The sequence below is a fragment of the Oncorhynchus kisutch genome, linkage group LG25, assembly GCF_002021735.2.
Source record: "Oncorhynchus kisutch isolate 150728-3 linkage group LG25, Okis_V2, whole genome shotgun sequence".
Lineage (NCBI taxonomy): Eukaryota > Metazoa > Chordata > Actinopteri > Salmoniformes > Salmonidae > Oncorhynchus > Oncorhynchus kisutch.
The window spans coordinates 26,533,983-26,556,986 of NC_034198.2; positions in this window are offsets into that span (position 1 = coordinate 26,533,983).

Sequence of the window (23,004 nt, forward strand, 5' to 3'; positions counted from 1 at the left end):
GATTGAACCAGGATCTGTAGTGACGCCTTTAGCAGTGCAATGCAGTGCTGCAGACCGCTGCGCCACCCGGGAGCCCTAGCTTTCGTGCTTTACGACAGGGAACACAACCTGATTGTTTTGTATGAATAATGGCACATGCAAAGCTCCCTTGCAAAAGAGACCTTGGTTTCAATCTGACTCTATGCTTAAATAACGGTCAAATAAAATAAAAAAGATAATCTTCCTCAACTTTCAATGGGATTGTGTTCCATCAGTGTTTGAAAGACCGTAAGGGGTTGCAAAAAATAACCACTTGGTGGCAGTGTAGACTTATCTGAACTACGAGGCCAGTGTGTTGGCAGACACTTGTCCTAGTAAGTAGATTCAGGAACAGAGGCATTCTGTTCCACCAGGGAGAGCACACGTCCCAGTACTCCTGTGCATACCCCTCTAGTCTCTTGCATTTTGGTCGACTCAACTGGGTTTATTGACCACTTGATGTTTTTCCTTGTGGTCCTCTGTAAGTTAGGTTATTTGCCTGGAGAGTTTCCAAGTTTGAATTTCATGTCACACTTAATATTTGGGTTAGTTGCACAAACAACACTTGGTTGAATTGGATGAACATTTTGGGGGGTAGAAAATAGTGTATTAACCTTTACACCTGTAGCTATATAAAGTCTTCTCAGTAATATCTACAATTATTTAGGCTACCCTTCCCTTTCATGCAGCATATTCAACCCATCAATGTCTCCAACAGTCCTTTGATCCTGATACCTCTCCATCCATTCCTCCACAAAGACATGGAAATATTGTTGATATTAATGCAATTTCATAGATTTTTGTTGAGCGCTTGGCTCAGCAGCATTCTTGTGTTGTTGCTAAGGACGGGAATTGTTGAATATCATGTCACACATAACATTACATTGACCTTCCCTGCTGGGCTTTGAACTGATCCCATGGTCATTGTGACATTTACTGTGGCAACCGGGGGCTGGGAAATAGGCAGAGGCAGAAACAATTCATCCCATGTCACTCTTTAACTGCTTGACTACGTCTCCTGCCTTGACTGTTGGCTCACTCTCTGGGAAGGTATTCCTGAGACAACCCTCTTTTAAAGGTCTAGCTGTATGGTGACCTTAACTTTCTTTTCATATGTATTTCCATTATGTTATTGACATATCATCAAATTATATGTGAACAATATCAGTATTTTAGTGGCAAATAGGACCAAATATCTTATGTCATTGCCACTATATATCAATAATTGTTGATAATGGCGTTTCCCCATTTACTTGCAGTACACACCTCTTTTCAAGTATTAAATGACTAATCCAAAATGAAACATTTTCCTTGATCCTGCCATCCTGCCCCAACTGTTTTGTCAATTGATATTCAAATAATACATTGTTTATGTCAAGATGTCACATCTTCACCTGCTCTGAAGCAATTGTATGTTGTGCGTCTACAGTGCCTCCAGAAAGTATTCACAACCCCTGACTTTTTCCACATGTTGTGTTACAACCTGAATTTAAAATGGATTAAATATATATACACATACACACATTTCAGCTTTTCATTTTTAATTAATATGTTTTTATATATAGAACAAATTAATAAAATCATTTGGTGATATGTCAAGAGTCAGTAAGTATTCATAGAGCCATGACAGCATGGAACGCTATTCCACATCAGGTAACTGATGCAAGCAGTAGTATCAGATTTTTTTAAATAGATGAAATACACCTTATGGAACAGCGGGGACTGTGAAGCAACACAAACATACACACATACACATGATAACATAAGCACTATACACACACGTACACATGGATTTTGTGTTGTAGATATGTGGTAGTGGAGTATGGGCCTGAGTATACACACTTAGTGTGTTGTGAATTCTGTAATACATGTATTGTAATGTTTTTAAAATTGTGTAACTGCCTTAAATTCGCCGGACCCCATGAAGAGTAGCTGCTGCCTTGGCAACAGCGAATGTGGATCCATAATACATACAAATACAAACCCCTTTGTTATGGCAAGCCTAAATAAGTTCAGGAGTAAAAATTTGCTTAACAAGTCACATAATAAGTTGCATGGACTCACTCTGTGTGCAATAATAGTGTTTAACATGATTTTATTTATGACTGCCAATCTCTGTACCCCACATACAATTATCCGTAAGATCCCTCAGTTGAGCAGTACATTTCAAACATATGTAAATTAAACCACAAAGACCAGGGAGGTTTTCCAATTCCTCGGAAAGATGGGCACCTATTGTTAGATAAAAGGCAAAAAAAAGCAGACATTAAATATCCCTTTGAGTGTGGTGAAGTTATTAATTACACTTTGGATGGTGTAGCAATACACCCACTCACTACAAAGATACAGGCGTCCTTCCTAACTCACTTGCTGGAGAGAAAATAAATTGTTTAGGGATTTCACCATGAGGACAATGGTGACATTAACAGTTACAGAGTTTAATGGCTGTGATAGGAGAAAACTGAGGATGGAACAACAACATTGTAGTTACTCCACAATACTTACCTAATTGACACTGAAAAGAAGGAAGCCTATACAGAATAAAACTATTCCAAAACATGCATCCTGTTTGCAACAAGGCAAACAAAGTGTACATAAAGTGTTATAATTGGGGAAAATCCAATACAACACATTACTGAGGCCCACTCAGTATAGTCAAATCAAATCCAAATCCATTAGTCACATGCGCCGAATACAACAGGTGTAGATTCACCTTACAGTGAAATGCTTTACTTACGAGCCCCTAACCAACAATGCAGTTAAAAAAAAAGAAAAAATAATAAGAATAAGAAATAAAAGTAACAAGTAATTAAAAAGCAGCAGTAAAATAACAATAGTGAGACTATATACAGGGGGGTACCTGTAGAGAGTCTTTGTGCCGTGGCACTGGTTAGTCGAGGTAATTGAGGTAATATGTAGGTGTAAAAGGGGGTGGGGGCCATTGCAAATAGTCATTTGATTAGATGTTCAGGAGTCTTATGGCTTGGGGGTAGAGTTTAGAAGTCTCTTGGACCCAGACTTGGCGCTCCGGTACTGCTTGCCTTGCGGTAACAGAGAGAACAGTCTATGACTAGGGTGGCTGGAGTCTTTGACAATTTTTAGGGCCTGGATGGCAGGAAGCTTTGCCCCAGCGATGTACTGGGCCGTACACAATACCCTCTGTAGTGCCTTGCGGTCGGAGGCCGAGCAGTTGCCATAACAGGCAGTGATGCAACCAGTCAGGATGGGTGGCTGCATCATGTTATGGGTATGCTTACAAATTGTTAAGGACTGGGGAGTTATTTAGGATAAAAAAAGAGCTAAGCGCAGGCAAAATCCTTGAGGAAAACCTGGTTCAGTCTGCTTTCCACCAGACACTGGGAGGTTAATTCACCTTTCAGCAGGACAATAACCTAAAACACAATGCCAAATCTACACTGGAGTTGCTTACCAAGAGATAGTGAATGTTCCTGAGTGGCTGAGTTACATTTATAACTTAAATCTACTTGAACATCTATGGAAAGACCTGCAAATGGTTGTCTAGCAATGATCAGCAACCAATTTGAAAGAGATAATAATAATGGCCGAATGTTGCACAATCTAGGTGTGGAAAGTTCTTAGAGACTTACCCAGAAAACTCACAGCTGTAATCGCTTCCAAAGGTGCTTCTACAAAGTATTTCCTCAGGGGTGTGAATAGTTATGTAAATTAGATATTCAATACATTTGCAAAAATGTCTACAAACATGCTTACACTTTATCATTATGGGTTATTGTGTGTAGATGGGTAAAAAATATATTTAATCCATTTTGAATTCAGGCTGTAATACAACAAAATGTGTTGAATATGTCAAGGGGTATGAATACTTTCTGAAGGCACTGTAGATATTATTGCATTGATGCAATGGGACAATACCCCCCAACCAACCAAAAGCCTCTTAGGCTTGTTCAGCCAGAGCTTAAAGAGGGCTTAAGAACGACCCTTTAGAAACGGTACTTCAGGGCTTCGTCTAGCCTTTACAACTCCATACTCTACTGTTTGTTGCCACAGCGATGAGACCAGGAAGAGCATGGGGACCGGGTCCCAGTTTCTGTTTAACGAATGGCCAGTGCTTTGAATGTCCTTGTTGGATATGGTGGCTGGGAGGCCCAGGAGCCATGTGGCTGCTCTGCAGACTTGGGGTGCCCTATGATGACACGTTCCAACTTCGCTATCAGCTCCCCTGCCTGGTGTAGACAAAGGTATCTGCAGGCTCTGAGCAAAGCACATAGACATGCAAACTGTTGCGAGTCAGTTCCCAAGGCCAGGGGATGTGGGTTCCTTGACAATGGGGCCCTGAGTAGAGGGAGGGCTGCCTCACCCTGGAGAGAGATTGGCGCTTCTGCCCTGTGGGACACTTGTGGCTGTGGGAGGAGGGGGTGGAGGGTGTTTATGGCATGGGGTGGGTGATAAGATATGAGAGAGGGTCCAGTTGTTTAGCAGCAATTTTGCATCAGGCTTTAAGCATTGAGTCATTTTAGTTTCAATATATTATTATTGATTACTGGTTACAAATCAATCTCTAATTCAACATGCATTAGTACCTCAATATCAGATATATCAATATTTGGGATTTGTTTAACAGTCTGTTTTGTCGGATGGCGTTCTTTTTATATATATTTTTTAGTATTACACCAAATGTAATTGTGATTATTGTAATGATTTTGCTTAACTTAAGTGGGAAGTCTTGAGGGGAAGATTAATTTGACATGTCTATCAAATAACTCCCTTTCAATTTGAATCACAAATGATGTTGTTTGTAGTAGATCTTGGCTTTCACTAGCTCCTCCGGCCACATTGCTGGCAGGCCCCAATGGCGGCACGAGAAAAGAGGCTATTGGTGTGAACACACAGTGTTTACTCTCCTCTGGCACTAGGGCATGGACAGGGCTGAAAGAGAACCAGAGAAGAGGCGCAGAGGCAGGGCCAGTGGGGCGCCTCATCACTCTCTCCACACTTCTGCTGTCATGCTCTTTGTGTGGGGAGCATTACTCAGACTCCAGGCTGCAGGCTCCCAGGTAACTGGAGTCTGTGGGGAGCGCGGCTGTGGCCCGCAGAGACGGGCTTTTGTTCACACTAGAAGAATCAGGCTACCTTACTTTTATCTGTATCTGGCACCCCCAACATCAGTCAAACATAGGAGGCAACAACTTTAATGGAACTTTGTTTGTCTTTGCACATAAGGTATTTACGTCCATTATATTGCCTTACTGATGCCTTGATGGAAGGGTTTAACACTTTTAATTTGTGAAATTCCATCTGCAAATGTACCCACCTAAAGAAAAACTTTCATTAGTCATGAAATGAAAAGTCAATTTGATAATAAATAATGAGAAAGAAAATGGTTTATTGTAGCTGAGAACTGTCAAGGAGAGATCAAAGTAATACTGTAGCTGCATAGCCAAACCCTTGAAGACTTACTGTATTGATCGTGTTTGCTATTCTTTCCAAATCAGAGACATTTCGTGTTGTTTTGATAATGTGTTGACTTGCAACAAGTTATCATATTCTATCAAGGCGACAGAGAGAAACCATCTAATGACAGGGTACAACTTCCTTTTCAGTTTTCTGCAATGACAAGGCAGCACTTTGTTTGGTAAAATACTTTGTGATTCAGTATGGATTTTAATGACTTTCTGTCTCATGATTTTTTCATACCTTCTCATTTACTTTCATTGACTGTTCAAATTGATATAAAAAAGCTTACCCCCCGGTGTCAAAGCATATAGAAAACACAATTGAATAAACAAAGAAGGAACATGTTAAATGTTTCTTTAGTATCAAGCTGTGTTTTTTAAATGTTTGTTTTCCAGACATCATTCGCCTTGTAATTAACTTTGCCTTAATTCACTTCAAGCAATTCTATATCCTTTTTCATTACCTTGACTGTTGCAAAGATTACATTTTATTTCACATTTTTAAAGTGCAAAATTACTTTTCCTTTCCGTCATGTATTATGAACTTCTAAAGAAAGTGAAAAGTTCAATTCCCCAACATTACTGTTTTCTTAGGTAATCAAACTAAAGCAGAAGAACACTGAATATTTAATGATGAAGGTGTTGGACATGACAATTATGAGCTTAGCATTTGCAAAAGAGGAGTGCATTTGGTCAAGGATTTATCACTCTGGGCCAGACTGACTGGTTAAGTGCCATCACGACGTTACTGGGGACTGTCCTGTCCATCGTCCTATTTTAACACCTCGTTAAGGGGAATGAGAATAATTTACCCAGCAGCCTCGTGGGCCTGACTACATGGGCATAGTCTTCGGCTCCGGTCTCCACAGAGAAACAGTGTGGAGTGGTCAGTGCGGGCCTGACCTATAACCCCTGCCTGTCATGCCGACCATCAGGTCAACAGTTGGTCCACAGAGCACGAGGGGCTGGCCTTTCTGTTGGTGTCAGGAGGCGCTGCCTGATATTATCCCAGGGTAATTAAGCAGTGTCTGCAGGTCAATGTAGACAAATAAATCATACTGATAGTTTAAACGCTGCCGCTCAATGCCCCTGATTGAGCAAAAACAAGGGAGCCGTCCCATGCTTGTTACTGCCTCGCTTGAGGTCCACCAGGGCGCTTCACATTACATCCCCAAAAGCAGCAAGTGGGAAAGCTTTGTGAAGGATCAAAAGCTGTGCAAAGAGACATGAGCCTTAATTGTTCAACTTTATTTTTAAGATAAAGGCGGACGGGGCATCAATTTAGCCTGTCTTTATTAGAGAACAAAGCCGAATGGGCTAACAGAATGCTAATTGGCAGAGGGATGATGAAAGTGATGTGGATTACTACATCAGAGGAGATATGGGTTTTTGATCAGGTTGCACATACAATATAAGCACTTGCTCTCATTTTCTCAGACTTAAGCACAGCTATTCTGCAATATACTGTATCATAAATAACATGGTCATATCAAATGTTTGTTGGAAGAACAACTTAATATTGTTTGTTTTTATTAATTGATTTAACAAAATTGCTATGCATATGGTCTATATCAAATGGCCTGTACAGTTGTTAAAGGCCCAGTGCAGTTAAAAACCTGATTGTCCTGTGTTTTGTATATTTTTCCACACTATGAGGTTGGAATAATATTGTGAAAATGCCATTTTAGTGTAGGAGTAGTTTGAAAAGACCGCCTGAAATTTCAGCTTGATTTGGTGGGATGGAGTTTTGGCCTGCCCACTCAGACCACTGCCAGACAGTCATAGCAGAATTCTTGTTTGAGAAATTGCTCTTTGCTAAGTAGTTATGTTTGTTCTTTTTTTTACAATTTTATTTGAAAAGAATCACAGTAAGGTACTTCCTTGTTACCCAGAAATGATTTGATACTGAGATATTATTATTATTATTTGTATTTTTTTATTTAACCTCTATTTAACTAGGCAAGTCAGTTAAGAACAAATTCTTATTTACAATGAGGGCCATTGGGTTAACAGTGGGTTAACTGCCTTGTTCAGGAGCAGAACGACAGATTTTTACCTTGTCAGCTCGGCGATTCGATCTAGAAACCTTTCGGTTACTGGCCCAACGCTCTAACCACTAGGCTATAAAACAGCCGTGTTGGGCCTTTAAATGACAATGAGAAGCATATGATGGTGGTATAAAGCTGCCTTACTGGAATTACTTTAATTCTGAGATACCTAAACTTTCTTACTACACATTTTTGGAAGCAATAGCCTACTGTATATATAAATAGTATAGTTTTGGTTGGCTCTGAGTACTATTTCTATATTAAGTATTGAAAATAAACTCCCAAAAGAGATAACTAAGTAATCCCCAAAAATAGTTATGGGTGAGAAAGTAGCCACAATTAATTAGAATTTGTTACTTTAGAAATATAATAAATAAGCAAACAAAAAAGTCAATTACGTGGTCCCTAGCTGCCATAATACATTTCTGATTCACATACACACTGAATTTGCTGTGGGATAGAGTAACTGCATATGGAAATCAAATTGGAAAGCAAAATTTGGTGCAATGCATCAAAAGGCTGCATTTGACTGCAATAAAGTTGCATATGGTCCCTGACAAATAAAATAATGAAAATGTGTGGATGGCTGACATCCAAATACCAAGACAGTCACTGAATATGACCATTTATAGAGATATTGTTTCTGGTATATCTTACAAAATACTTGTATTCTGGTATCATAGTATTAACTCTATTTTTTTTAAAGAAGAAAGCTAACCAGTACGCTACTCCTGTTAAGTAACCAGTTTAACTAAATCAAAGTGGAGGAGAAAGGCTTTTCCCACAACATGTCTGACATAAATATATTCTTTTTTGAAAATGTCCTATTTGAAAGGCATCCATAAGTTAAGTGGGCTTCCTTTTGGTCTGCCTAATGGCTAGTCTGAGGAGATGAAGGAAGAGCCTATACCATGTCAAATCGGCCTTTCTATCCAGGGTCAGGACATTCTGTCTGGGTCCACTCGCATCTCTGCCTCAGAAGTTTTCCCATTCACTAACACAATGTAACTGTCAGTTCCTGCGTCCACTGGCTCCAGCACTCACAGGGCAACACAATATTTCACAGCACCAAACAATCGCCTGTCTGCCCGGACTAACCATATGGTTACTATGGGGCGCAATATTGACACACATCACTAATTATTCATAGAAAGGGAACTGAACAGAGGTGGCATCCCAGGTCCCTATTCTGTCACAGCTTTGTACCTCTGAGTCTGGAATTCTATTTGGGACATATTAAAAAGACCATTCCGATTCACAGTGCCTTCAGAAAGTATTCAACCACTTGACTTTTTCCACATGTTGTTGTGTTACAGCCTGAATTTAAAATGTATTAAATTTAGATTTTTTTGGTCACTGGCAACACACAATACCCCATAATGTCAAAGTGGAATTATGTTTTTATTTTATTTTTTACAAATGAATGAATTTTTTTTATCTGAAATGTCTTGAGTCTAAGTATTCAGCCCTTTTATGGCAAACCTAAATAAGTTCAGGAGTACAAATGTGCGTAACAAGTCACATAATTAGTTGCATGGACTCACTGTGTGTGCAATAATAGTGTTTAACATGCTTTTTAAATGACTACCTCATCTCTGTACCCCACACATACAATTATCTGTAAGGTCCCTCAGTCGAGCAGTTAATTTCAAACACAGATTGAACCTCAAAGACCAGGGAGGTATTCCAATGCCTCGCAAAGAAGTTGACCTATTGGTAGAGAGGTTAAAAAAAAGCAGACATTGAATATACCTTTGAGCATGGTGAAATTATTAATTACACTTTGGATGGTGTATCAATACACCCAGTCACTACAAAGATACAGGCGTGCTTCCTAACTCAGTTGCCAGAGAGGAAGGAAACTGCTTAGGGATTTCACCGTAAGGTCAATGGTGACTTTAAAACAGTTAAAGGAGAAAACTGAGGATGGATCAACAACATTGTAGTTACTCCACAATACGAACCTAATTTGTATGTGAAAAAAAGGAAGCCTCTAGAATAAAAATAGTAAAAAATATGCATCCTGTTTGCAATAAGGTGCTAAAGTAAAACTGCAAGAAATGTGGCAAAGAAATTACCTAATTGTCCTAAATACAAAGTGTTATGTTTGGGGAAAATCCAGCACAACACATCACTAAGTACCACTCATCATAATTTCAAGCATGGTGTTGGCTGCATCATGTTATGGGTATGCTTGTCATCAGCAAGGACTAGGGAGTTTTTTTATGATAAAAATAAATGGAAAAGAGTTAAATACAGGCAAAATCCTAGAGGAAAACCTGGTTCAGTCTGCTTTCCAACAGACACTGTATCATGCCCTGATCTGTTTCATCTGTCACCGTGATTGTCTCCACCCCTTCCAGGTGTCGCTTATTTTCCCCAGTGTAGTTATCCCTGTGTTTCCTTTCTCTCTGTGCCTGTTCATCTTGTATGTTTAGTCAAGTCAACCAGCGTGTTTTTCCCGTACTCCTTTTGATATTCTCTTTTGATAGTCTTCCCGGTTTTGACTCCTGATGGACTCTGGACTTCTTTCCCGCCTGCCTGATCATCCTGCCTGACGCGGTAGACTTTCGCACGTTTGCCTCCAAGAGTGCCTGGAATCTGGAGTATCTTTTCAATTATTTTCTGCACAGATTATCTGAGGAGGTAAAGGATGAGCTAGCTGCTCGGGAACTGCCGGTGGACCTCAACTCTCTTATCGCCTTAACCATTAAAATTGATGGACGCCTAAGGGAGTGCAAGAGTGAAAGGAAGTCTGGTCTCGGGCACACTCGTGCACCCGATATGGTGCGTTCACCTCCTATGGAATTCAGAAGTATCCAAAGCTCTTCCGAGAGGCGTTGAAGTCACCCGAGCTCGCTCGTGAATCTATGACGGGTGAGTTGGATACTCCTGAGCCTATGCAGTTGGGAAGAACTGGGCTATCAGTTTGATTACCAGTACTATTGTGAGTCAGACTGGGAGTTCCCTAATTTCCATCACCCGCACACACCTTTTTGCTCTTGTGCTGTGGGGAGACTATTCTAAGTCTCTCCGAGTGCTCATTGACTCTGGGGCTGATGAATGTCTTATGGATGCCACAATAGCTTCGGAGTTTGGTATTCCCACTCAGCCTCTCTTTGTGCCCATGGATGCTAGGGCACTGGACGGCCACTCTATAGGGGAAGTCACCCATAGTACTGTGCCCGTTCAATTATGGGTTTCTAGTAACCACAGTGAGACAATACAGTTCCTTCTCATTGCGTCTCCCCATGTTCCGGTTGTTTTGGGATTTTCCTGGCTCCAAAAGCACAATCCTGTGATTGACTGGACCACAAGCTCCATCCTGGGTTTGAGCCCATTTTGCCATTCTCACTGCCTTCAAGCAGCACAGCCTTCCCCTAGTCGTCTTCCTCGGGAGATTAGTAAAACGGTGGATATCTCTGTTATCCCACGGAATAATATGACCTCCTGGAAGAGTTCAGCAAGGCACGTGCTAATTCCCTTCCCCCACACCATCCTTATGATTGTGCCATTGATCTTCTCCCGGGCACTACACCACCTCTGGGTCGGTTGTACTCTCTGTCCGGACCAGAGACCATTGCTATGGAGAAGTACATAGTCTCTGGCCACTGGGGCCGTCCGTCCTCCTGCATCTTCTGCCCGCGCAGGGTTTTTCTTTGTGGAGAAGAAGGACAAGACCCTGCGCCCGTGCATTGACTACCGCCGACTTAACAATATCACTGTCAAAAATCGTTACGCCCTACCTCTCCTCGGCATTTGAACCTCTCCAGGAGGCTTCCATGTTTTCCAAGTTGGACCTTCGGAATGCCTAACACCTGGTTCAGAAACGCGAGGGGGATGAGTGGAAGACAGCCTTCAACACAGCCAGTGGACATTATGAGTACGAGGTCATGCCATTTGGACTCACCACTGTCTTCTAGGCTTTGGTCAATGATGTGCTTCGGGACATGCTAAACCGATTTGTGTTCGTCTACCTGGACGACATCCTGTTTTTTCCCCCGATCTGCCCAAGAACATGTACTCCATGTCAGACAGGTAATTCAGCACCTCCTGGATAATCAATTGTTCATGAAAGCCGAGAAGTGTGAGTTCCACTGTTCTTCTATCACCTTTCTGGGATATGTCATTGCTGAGGGCAATGTTCAGATGGATCCTGGAAAGGTGAAAGCAGTGGTGGATTGGACTCAACCAACGTCCAGGGTGCAGTTGCAAAGGTTTTAGACTGAACTGGTTTTGACCCTTATGCCTGTCCACGACAATTCTCTTGCCTTACAATATTGGATTAATAAATATTGAAAGACTCCAACCATCTGCCTCCTGGTTCTCGCCTTGTGTCATGATAAATCGCTGGCAAAGGTGATTCTAATATGTATTGACTCAGGGGTTGAATAGGGTTTTATTGTCATAATTTTTTTATTTTTTATGTTAGAGTTTTCCTTACACTTTGACATTACCTTACATTAGTATTTTGTGTAGATCGTTGACCAACAAATTACAGGGATTAAGACAATGTGGAAAAAGTCAAGGGGTGCGAATACTTTCTGAAGGCTCTGTATATGTTCTATTTGTCTATGTTTTTCACATAAGTTTAAATGTGAGGTAAGTCATCGGCGGATTAATTCGGTCCATGTTGGGGCAGCAGGTAACCTAGTGGTTAGAGCATTGGACTTGTAACCGCAAGATCCCTGAGCTAAAAATCTGTTGTTCCACCCCTGAACAAGGCAGTTAACCCACTGTTCCTAGGCTGTCCCTGACAATAAGAATTAATTAACTGACTTGTCTAGTTAAAAAAAATATATTGGTCTTGCTATACATCTTAGTGAACCACTGGGCCGATACGACAACATCATTTTAAGTATCTTGTATTCCCATGGGATAATTCCCAACACTGTAACCGCTGGACACACTATTCCAACACATGCTCATTTACTTAGAAATGTCTGCTTACGCTCAGTGGACAGTTTATTAGGTATACCCATCTAGTACTGGGTCAGAACCCCTTTTGGCCCCAGAACAGCCTGAATTCTTCTGGACATTGAAATGTTACTCAATTGGTATTAATAAGGGACCTAACGTCTGTCAGGAAAACATTCCCCACGCCATTACACCACCAGCCTGTACCGTTGTCACCAGGCAGGATGGGGCCATGGACTCATGCTGTTTACGCCAGATCCCGACTCTGCCATTAACATGACGCGACATGAACTGAGATTCATCGAACCAGGCAATGGTTTTCCACTCCTCAATTGTCCAGAGTTGTTGATTACGTGCCAACTGGAGCCTCTTGTTTTTTGCTAATAGGAGTGGAACCTGGTGTGGTTGTCTGCGGCAATAGCCGATCCGTGACAAGGACCGACAAGTTGTGCATTCCGAGATGCCGTTCTGCACACCACTATTGTACTACACTGTTATTTGCCTGTTTTGCATGTTAGCTTACACGATTCTTGCCATTCTCCTTCGACCTCTCATCAACAAGCTGTTGGATGTTTTTTGTTTGTCGCACCATTCTCGGTAAACCCTAGACACGGTCATGCATGAAAAGCCCAGGAGACCGGCCGTTGCTTAGGTCACTTGTTTTGCCAATTCTAACATTCAATTGAATAATAACTGAATGCCTTGATGCCTGTCTGCCTGCTTTATATAAAAAGCCATGGACACATGACCCACTGTCTGTAGGAGCTAACCATTTTCGTGAACGGGTTGGTGTACCTAACAAACTGTGTAAATTGGGAGTAATTGTTATTTAGTTATTAGTGATGATGGTGAACAGTCCACTCTCCACAATAGAACATTTGGTAGATGCGGTTATTAAGATGTCACTTGTCTGATTTTAACTCTTGGCGTGTGTTTAATATCTAATTAATATGATACTCTTTGTATTTGCATGGATTTTAATTACTGCCCAGTTGATTTTACCCTTATGAGGGCACTGTGTGTTTTAACTTTGTGAGCAGCTTGCAATACTGATATATCACAGCTGAGTATGCCACCGTGTAAAATAAGAATAGCTAAATTAAAGGCCTTTATTGCATCAGTAAGTTGGATAATTGCTTGCTGCCTGTTGTAGTGTGAAATTGTTCTGAGATTGTGTAATTGGGCTCCAAACCTTGTCTATTATTATTTTTACCTACTGCAAAACGTTTCTAAGACAACTGAAATAGATTTGTCATTACATTCTTTGTGGGAACTTTTCTTTATTATCTGTGTATTTCAGACCTTTTTTGTTGTTGTTGAAGTTTTTCTCACAACATCTGTACAATTCACAGAGAATAAGTTCACATTTGCACTTGCTTGAAAGTGAACTGTGTATATCTGCTATCTCTGTAAGGCTTTGTCCCGGCAGCCCCTGCCTGACCCCCTATGAGGTCGGAAAATCCACTGGTCCATCAGCCCATGACAGACCCATGTGGAGCCAGACTGCATCAGACCACTCCAATATAGAAAATAGTAAAAAATAAAGAAAAACCCTTGAATGAGTATGTGTGTCCAAATATTTGACTGGTACAGTATATCTATAAACTGTGTGTGTATATATATATATATATATATGTGTGTATATATATATATATGTATATATTTTTATTTCTTTATTTCTTTAAACTTTATTTAAGTAGGCTAGTCAGTTAAGAACAAAATCTTATTTACAATGATGGCCTACCTCGGCCAAACCCGGACGACGCTGGGCCAATTGTGCGCCGCCCTATGGGACTCCCAATCACGGCCGGATGTGATGCAGCCTGGAAATATACAGTACCAGTCAAAAGTTTAGACACACCTACTCATTCAAGGGTTTTTTCTTTATTTGTACTATTTTCTACATTGTAGAATAATAGTGAGACATCAAAACTATGAAATAACACATGGACTCATATGGTAACCAAAAAAGTGTGAACAAATCAAAATATAGTTTATAACTAGCCACCCAATGCCTTGATGACAGCTTTGCACACTCTTGGCATTCTCTCAATCAGCTTCACCTGGAATGCTTTTCCAACAGTCTTGAAGGAGTTCCCACATATGCTGAGCACTTGTTGGCTGCTTTTCCTTCAATCTGTGGTCCAACTCATCCCAAAGCATCTCAATTGGGTTGAGGTCGGGGGATTGTGGAGGCCAGGTCATCTGATGCAGCACTCCATCACTCTCCTTCTTGGTCAAATAGCCCTTACACCGCCTGGAGATCTGTTGGGTCATTGTCCTGTTGAATAACAAATGATAGTTCCACTAAGCACAAACCAGGTGGGATGGCATATCGCTGCAGAATGCTGTGGTAGCCATGCTGGTAAAGTGTGCCTTGAATTCTAAATAACTCACAGACAGTGTCACCAGCAAAGCACCATCACACCTCCTCCTCCATGCTTCACGTGGGAACCACACATGCGGAGATCATCCGTTCAACTGAAACAAAAACAGAGGTTGGAACCAAAGATTTCAAATCTGGACTCGTCAGACCAAAGGACAGATTTACATGGGTCGAATGCCCATTGCTTTGTTTCTTGGCCCAAGCAAGTCTCTTCTTCATGTCATTTTTATTTAACCTGGCAAGTCAGTTAAGGACAAATTCTTATTTACAATGACAGCCAACACCGGCCAAACCCATACAACATTAGGTCAATTGTGCACCGCCCTATGGGACTCCCAATTACGGGCAGTGCCTTAGACCACTGCGCCACTCGAGAGCCCTTCCTTCAGTGATGATTTCTTTGCATCAATTTAACTATGAAGACCCAATTCACGCAGTTTCCTCTGAAAAGTTGATGTTGAGATGTGTCTGGTACTTGAACTCGGTGAAGCATTTATTTGGGCTGCAATTTCTGAGGCTTGTAACTCTAATGAACTTATCCTCTGCCGCAGAGGTAACTCTGGTTCTTCCTTTCTTGTGGCGGTCCTCATGAAGGCCAGTTTCATAATAGCTCTTGATGGTTTTTGAGACTGCACTTAAAGAAATTGTCAAAGTTCTTGAAATTTTCCGGATTGTCTGACCTTCATGTCTTAAAGTAATGATGGACTGTCATTTCTCTTTGCTTATTTGAGCTGTTCTTGCCATAATATGGACTTAGCCCTATTTGGTAAAAGACCATCTTCTTTATACCACCCTACCTTGTCACAACACAACTGATTGGCTCAAACACATTAAGAAGAAAATAATTTCCACAAATTAACTTTTAACAAGGCACACCTGTTAATTTAATTTAATTTAATTTAAAAAATAACCTTTGTTTAACCAGGTAGGCAAGTTGAGAACAAGTTCTCATTTACAATTGCGACCTGGCCAAGATAAAGCAAAGCAGTTCGACACATACAGCAACACAGAGTTACACATGGAGTAAAACAAACATACAGTCAATAATACAGTAGTAAAATAAGTCTATATACAATGTGAGCAAATGAGGTGAGATAAGGGAGGCAAAGGCAAAAAAAAGGCCATGGTGGCGAAGTAAATACAACATAGCAAGTAAAACACTGGAATGGTAGATTTGCAGTGAAAGAAAAGTAGAGATAGATATAATGGGGTGCAAAAGAGCAAAATAAATAAATACAGTAGGGGGGAGGTAGTTGTTTGGGCTAAATTATAGATGGGCTATGTACAGGTGCAGTAATCTGTGAGCTGCTCTGACAGCTGGTGCTTAAAGCTAGTGAGGGAGATAAGTGTTTCCAGTTTCAGAGATTTTTGTAGTTCGTTCCAGTCATTGGCAGCAGAGAACTGGAAGGAGAGGTGGCCAAAGGAAGAATTGGTTTTGGGGGTGACCAGAGAGATATACCTGCTGGAGCGCGTGCTACAGGTGGGTGCTGCTATGGTGACCAGCGAGCTGAGATAAGAGGGGACTTTACCTAGCAGGGTCTTGTAGATGACCTAGAGCCAGTGGGTTTGGCGACGAGTATGAAGTGAGGGCCAGCCAATGAGAGCGTACAGGTCGCAGTGATGGGTAGTATATGAGGCTTTGGTGACAAAACGGATGGCACTGTGATAGACTGCATCCAATTTATTGAGTAGGGTATTGGAGGCTATTTTGTAAATTACATCTCCGAAGTCGAGGATCGGTAGGATGGTCAGTTTTACAAGGGTATGTTTGTTTGGCAGCATGAGTGAAGGATGCTTTGTTGCGAAATAGGAAGCCAATTCTAGATTTAACTTTGGATTGGAGATGTTTGATATGAGTCTGGAAGGAGAGTTTACAGTCTAACCAGACACCTAGGTATTTGTAGTTGTCCACATATTCTAAGTCCGAACCGTCCAGAGTAGTGATGTTGGACGGGCGGGCGGGCAGGTGCGGGCAGTGATCGGTTGAAGAGCATGCATTTAGTTTTACTTGTATTTAAGAGCAATTGGAGGCCACGGAAGGAGAGTTGTATGGCATTGAAGCTCGTCTGGAGGGTTGTTAACAGTGTCCAAAGAAGGGCCAGAAGTATACAGAATGGTGTCATCTGCGTAGAGGTGGATCAGAGACTCACCAGCAGCAAGAGCGACATCATTGATGTATACAGAGAAGAGAGTTGGTCCAAGAATTGAAACCTGTGGCATCCCCATAGAGACTGCCAGAGGCCCGGACAACAGGCCCTCCGATTTGACACACTGAACTCTATCAGAGAAGTAGTTGGTGAACCAGCGAGGCAATCATTTGAGAAACCAAGGCTATCGAGTGCCGATGAGGATGTGGTGATTGACAGAGTCGAAAGCCTTGGCCAGGTCAATGAATACGGCTGCACAGTATTGTTTCTTACCGATGGCGGTAAAGATAGCGTTTAGGACCTTGAGCGTGGCTGAGGTGCACCCCACAAATGCACCACACAAATGCATTCCAGGTGACTACCACATGAAGGTGGTTGAGAGAATGCCAAGAGTGTGCGAAGCTGTCATCAAGGCAAAGGGTGGCTACTTTGAAGAATCTTCAAAAACCCTTGAATGAGTAGATGTGTCCAAACTTTTGACTGGTACTGTATATATATGTATGTGATGGGATGTATAGACAATATGGACAGTATGTGGATAGAATATGTAGTATATCTGAAGAAAAGTATATGTACAGTAATAGTTAAATAGGATATTTAACACAACAGGCATGTCTGACGCCGAATAAGAAAGACAGTTATTGCCTACTTCACTCATGTTCTATTTTATTTTTGCAACAAAAAAAATATGGTGTAGTTCTAGCAGTTGTTGCATGGCAACAAAAAAAAGTTATTATCTGCTGAAATCACTACCTAGATTTGAATTTAGTTCACTACTCTCCAACACTGGACCCCTCAGCAGCCAGGATGAGTGACACCCTTTCACTCCATGCCTAACTCAAAGGGTAGAGACCCTTGACTGTAACTTGATAAGTGTTGAGCAGGATGCGTTCAAACAGGGAGGAGCATGGCCCCTCTGAACTGTAGGGGTTCCTCTTCACTCAGCTACTGTCCTAAGCCAACCCTTACGTGGAGGAATGTTGATATGTCCTGACCAGTGGTGGAAAAAGTACCCAATTGTCATTCTTGACTAAAAGTAAAGATTCCTTCAAAGATAATGACTCAAGTAAAAGTGAAAGTCACCCGGTAAAATACTACTTGAGTAAAAGTCTAAAAGTATCTGGTTTAAAATGTACTGAAGTATCAAAAGTAAAAGGATAAATAATTTCAAATTCCTTATATTAAGCAAACCAGATTTTCGTGATTTTTTAATTTATGGATAGCCAGGGACACACTTCAACACTCAGACATCATTTACAAATGCAGCATTTGTGTTTAGTGAATCTGCCAGATCAGAGGCAGTAGGGATAACCGGGGATATTCTCTTGATAAGTGCGTGAAATAGACATTTTTCTTGTCCTGCTAAGCATTCAAAATGTAACTAGTACTTTTGGGTGTCAAGGAAAATGTTAGGAGTAAAAAATACATGATTTTCTTTAGGAATGTAGTGGAGTAAAAGTACAATTTGGCAAAAATATAAACAGTAAAGTATCGATACAGCAAAGTACTTTAAATTATTTTTACTTAAGTACTTTACACCACTGGAGGTACTGCTAGGAGATGTGTGAGTCTCACTGCTGATCTGGCAACCTAGCTCACCACCAAGGAGAAGTTAGCTTGTTGGCAGAGGGTGAAGGTGCCCACAGCTCCAGATGTTGGTTTGGTGCAGATTTTCCTCAGGGCCGTGTGATGCTGGGCGCCACATCTGTCCAGGCAGAAACGGGCCATATTGCATCCCATCTGCCGAGTGGACTCAGTGTGGGCACAACCCTGCACAAGAACAGGGCCATTTCAATAAACGCCATAAATATTGTAATTCATAGGCATGAAACAGCAGGTTTTTAATACTGCTTTGAGAATGGAGAGAGCCTCAACCTTTGGCAGCTGAGAACCATGCCGCTTCTGTCGCTCTGGTGGCGATGCTAAACATTTGCCTTCGATTCTTCAGGAAACCTGGCGGTACCAAAAAAATCCATGTCTCTCCCATGTCTCGTCCCAAGTAAAATAGAGCACAGGGCCAAGGGGATAGTATTAATATGAATGTCACCCCTGTCCCAATGTGACATCGGGGAAATTGACTTCGTAGCCCTGTGCTGTTCTCAGCCATATGCTGATGTTTTTATATTCCAGAAAAATGAGATGAGGGACTCGTAAAGTTTCTTAAACTCTGAATTATACCCTGATGCAGCGGGATGAACGGAGCCTTCTGTCGCGCTGCAAAGACTTTTAAGTGGAAGACATTTCTCCTTTGGAAGGGAACTAGATGTGGCATTGTCCCAGCTTATCTATTTTTCATGCCTTTATCTGCACTTGTACTTTAATTAGGTAGTAAACATAGTTATACATCCCAGGGAAGGAGGGAACTTTCCTCATGCTAAAGTTATGCTGATATACACTTTTTAGATGTTGAGTAGTTTTGATGACCTTGCATTCAAGGTGCCGTAAGTTAGTGCAACATTAGTCTCTGTCTACTATCTCATCTTCTCCTCACAGTTTATTTCCAACAGGGTTAGAGTTATTCAACTCACCTGGTTTCCCAGACCTGAATCCCTGATTAGATGGCAAGAATGAAAACCAGAAGTATTTTGGCCCACCAGGAGCAGAATTGAATTATCCTGCTTTGGGGAAGGCATTGTATTGATAAAGAATCCATATCATACCCTACTGTATACAATGTACCATGGCCCATGAGGCAAAGCCTTCATAATGTAACTCTCTCTCTCTCTCGGAATAGGTGAGACCAATCCAAGTAGGCAAGTAGGACTAAACCCTGTCCTTCCAGTCAGCCAGCCAGACTGTAATAGAGTGTTTGCTTTGTGAAACCAGATCCAGGGTGAGTCTGTAAGACCTGGCTTGACCACAATTAGGGTCCAGAGAAGGGTGCCACACCCAGACACCCTGCACAGCAGCCGCGGCGGCCATAACTTGATGACTTTAAGCTGTGTCATTGCTCAAACCGTTCCCTGGGTTCTCAATCAGCACGGTTATGTAAGTCGTCAGATTTTTTAAACGCGGCGCTTCAATATCATTTGTAACAGATTATCTCTCCTTGCGCGGGCTGACAGATGCTTGGTCCAGCTGGTGGAGAAAAACTTTATAGCCCAGTTGGAACGAGGGTCCTTACACCCTCTACAATGTTGGCCACCATTGCCTTTTTTAATGAGTCACGAATTGCCTGTTTATCTTCTGCTCCCTGCTGTTTCGGCATTTTCCCTTCCAGAACAATCCCAGAAACACATGCTGGTACAGACGCAGGAGCAATGTGTGGAGACTTGGAGCCAAATTGTTACAAGGAACAAAGTTTTTTTTTCTTGAGCATAAAAAAAGAGGGATCACATGTTCGCTAATAAAACAGCATTTCAAATGTTCATTGTGACCCCGGCAATATGGTCACCCAGAGAAAGCTGGACCAATCTGAAGCCTCAACAAACACATAAATGACTCTATAATTGGTGCGCTTTGTTTATCATGTGCTGGCTCTGCTGAAGCTACGCTAAACACTTTGTGTAATGGCGCTACATTATGACAACACATGGCTCTAGCAAAAGAGACCAAAATTGGCAAAGTGATGAAAAGTAGCAGGTGGTGTTGACAATTTTGTTTGAAAAAGTTATGGTGACTACAGATAATAGAAGTCTTGAGCCCAACGTCAGTGTTGCCATCTGACCGAGGGAAGGGTCCGCATTGCTATTAGCAATAAGCCTGGGTTTGTACAGACAAAACAAGTTGGAAAGGTATCAAATATAGCTAGCTGACACAGAAGGGGGCTTTGTAGCCTCTGTAGATTAACCAGTGGATATTCTCAAAGCTGTCCATTCATTTGCATTCATCATACCTTTTTAATCTAAGAGGTTGAGAACACTCATTAAAGGAGGAACAGGTGGCAGAAACAACTGTTTTCCCTTCTTGAAAACTTTGCTAAATAATTTACTGAAACATTTGGCTACCAAGTCAGTTGAATTATCCATTCCTCTGCTTTTTGTGACAATTTTGTTTTATATTTCATATTTTTTAATGGATAGTGGCTTCCATAAACACTTACATGGATTTATAGAGAAAACAAGGCAACCGTAAACATGTCGTCCCCCACAAATGATGTAGTGCCCCCTCGGGTCAATTGAGATATCGCTTGTGACTAACACATTTCAATTCATTACTATAGCTCCCACCTTTGGCCAATAGGTGTAATTTTGTAAATGCTGGATCCCTATGGCAAGATGCATTTTTCACCCAAGTTTAATCAAAATGTGCTCAGTGCTGTCTGAGATATCACGTGTGACTAACGTACTGTACAGACGAACGGAAACAGATTCACAGTCCCCTCCCCAATTTCCTAATTTTAGTGGTAGTAGCTAACAGTATTCATGTGGCCATCAGGCTGGATAAACTGTATTTATTTGTAAACTGGGTGGTTCGATCCCTGAATGCTGATTGGCTAACAGCCATGGTATATCAGACCGTATACCATGGGTATGACAAAACATTTATTTTTACTGCTGTAATAACGTTGGTAACCAATTTATAATAGCAATAGGGCACCTCAGGGGTTTATGATATATTGCCAATATACCACAGCTAAAGACTGTGTGTCCAGACACTCCGCGTTACCTCGTACTAAGAACAGCCCTTAGCCGTGGTACATTGGCCACATAACACACCTCCTCGGGCCATAATGCTTAATTATCCTATGGTCTCTCCAGTGTCTTGATTAACCCTGCATTGTGAATAGGAAGTATTTTTTGCAACAATCACCTTTTCAATGGCTTGAAATGCCCAAAGGTTTATGATAATACTCTTATAACAATACACATGTGGCCCAAAGGAAATAGCAGGCCTAACCCATGATGTCCAGTATGGCCCATCTGTGTTACAGAATGCCCCAGATCTTTGCCATACTGTGTCGCTCTAAAGAGAGTGAATTACAATCCCTGAAGAACTGACTAAATATCCCTGGAATCTTGGCAGGGGAGAGCTATAGCACAGCACCGTGAAATTCTTATTCTGCGATTGTCCCTTTTGTGGGGAACGACAAGGTTAGGTTTTGCATTCTTTTCCTTGTACAGGTCACTGCGGCAGAGGCGGCCAAGTAGAAAAGATCCTTGTGGGGGAAACAATAGCAAAAGCCACCCCATAAATGTCTCTCCTTCACTATCGCCCCATTGACTCCATGATTCCCTACCAAGATGTCAGTGTTAGACCAGCTCTCTTTAAAACAGCTTAATTAGCTGAAAGCCGAGCGATGTCTAAGCATTTGTGCTGAAATAAAAAAGAAAGAGCCAAAAGCATCCCTCTCCCCCTCGCATTGTCCCTGTGCTGTCTCTTGACAGAAATCTTGGTTTCTGCGAAAGGGAATACAAATAAAACAACATTCCTTCCTGTCAGAATTAACTGCCTGACAACAGAATGCAGAGTGATATAGGAAGTCCTCTGGTTTATTCACCACTCTCTCATTAGGAATTCAAACAATCCTTTATCTAATGAGAAATTGTTGGTGTTTAAAAAATAATTTACACTGTATGATGAAATAGCATGAAAAATAGAAATTCGCTATTCGTTTTCTCACAATAAATTAAATTGCTTAGCTAGTCTATCCATGAAGTTGAAATGACAATAAGCAATAGAGGCCAGAACAGTAGTTACATAAGCAAGTTATTTTTGTGCATGTAATGTACTATACATTTCACTGAGGTCTGATTACTTCTGCAATCAAGATAAGATTTTGCCCTAGATGTTTAAAAAATGTTTTCCATGATAATCTGAGTCCCTGGTGTGAGTTAGACATCTAGAGACTTGTTGGGGAGGCCCTGATCGAGAGGTACAGTGTTGTCCACTGCAAGTTCTTTGAACCTCATTCCTTTTCAAATTTGACCCCCATAATTTTTTTTTATTCCTCTTTCACTTAAAAAAAATGGAAACAGATTGATTCTCATGTGAACACAGCTGAAGCGAGGACCCTGGCCTTCCAGCCCGCTTTGAACCTCCAGCCACCCTGTTTACGGGTGTTTGTTTTCCTCCATGTGAAGATTAACCGTGGAAATCAGAAAACAAACTCC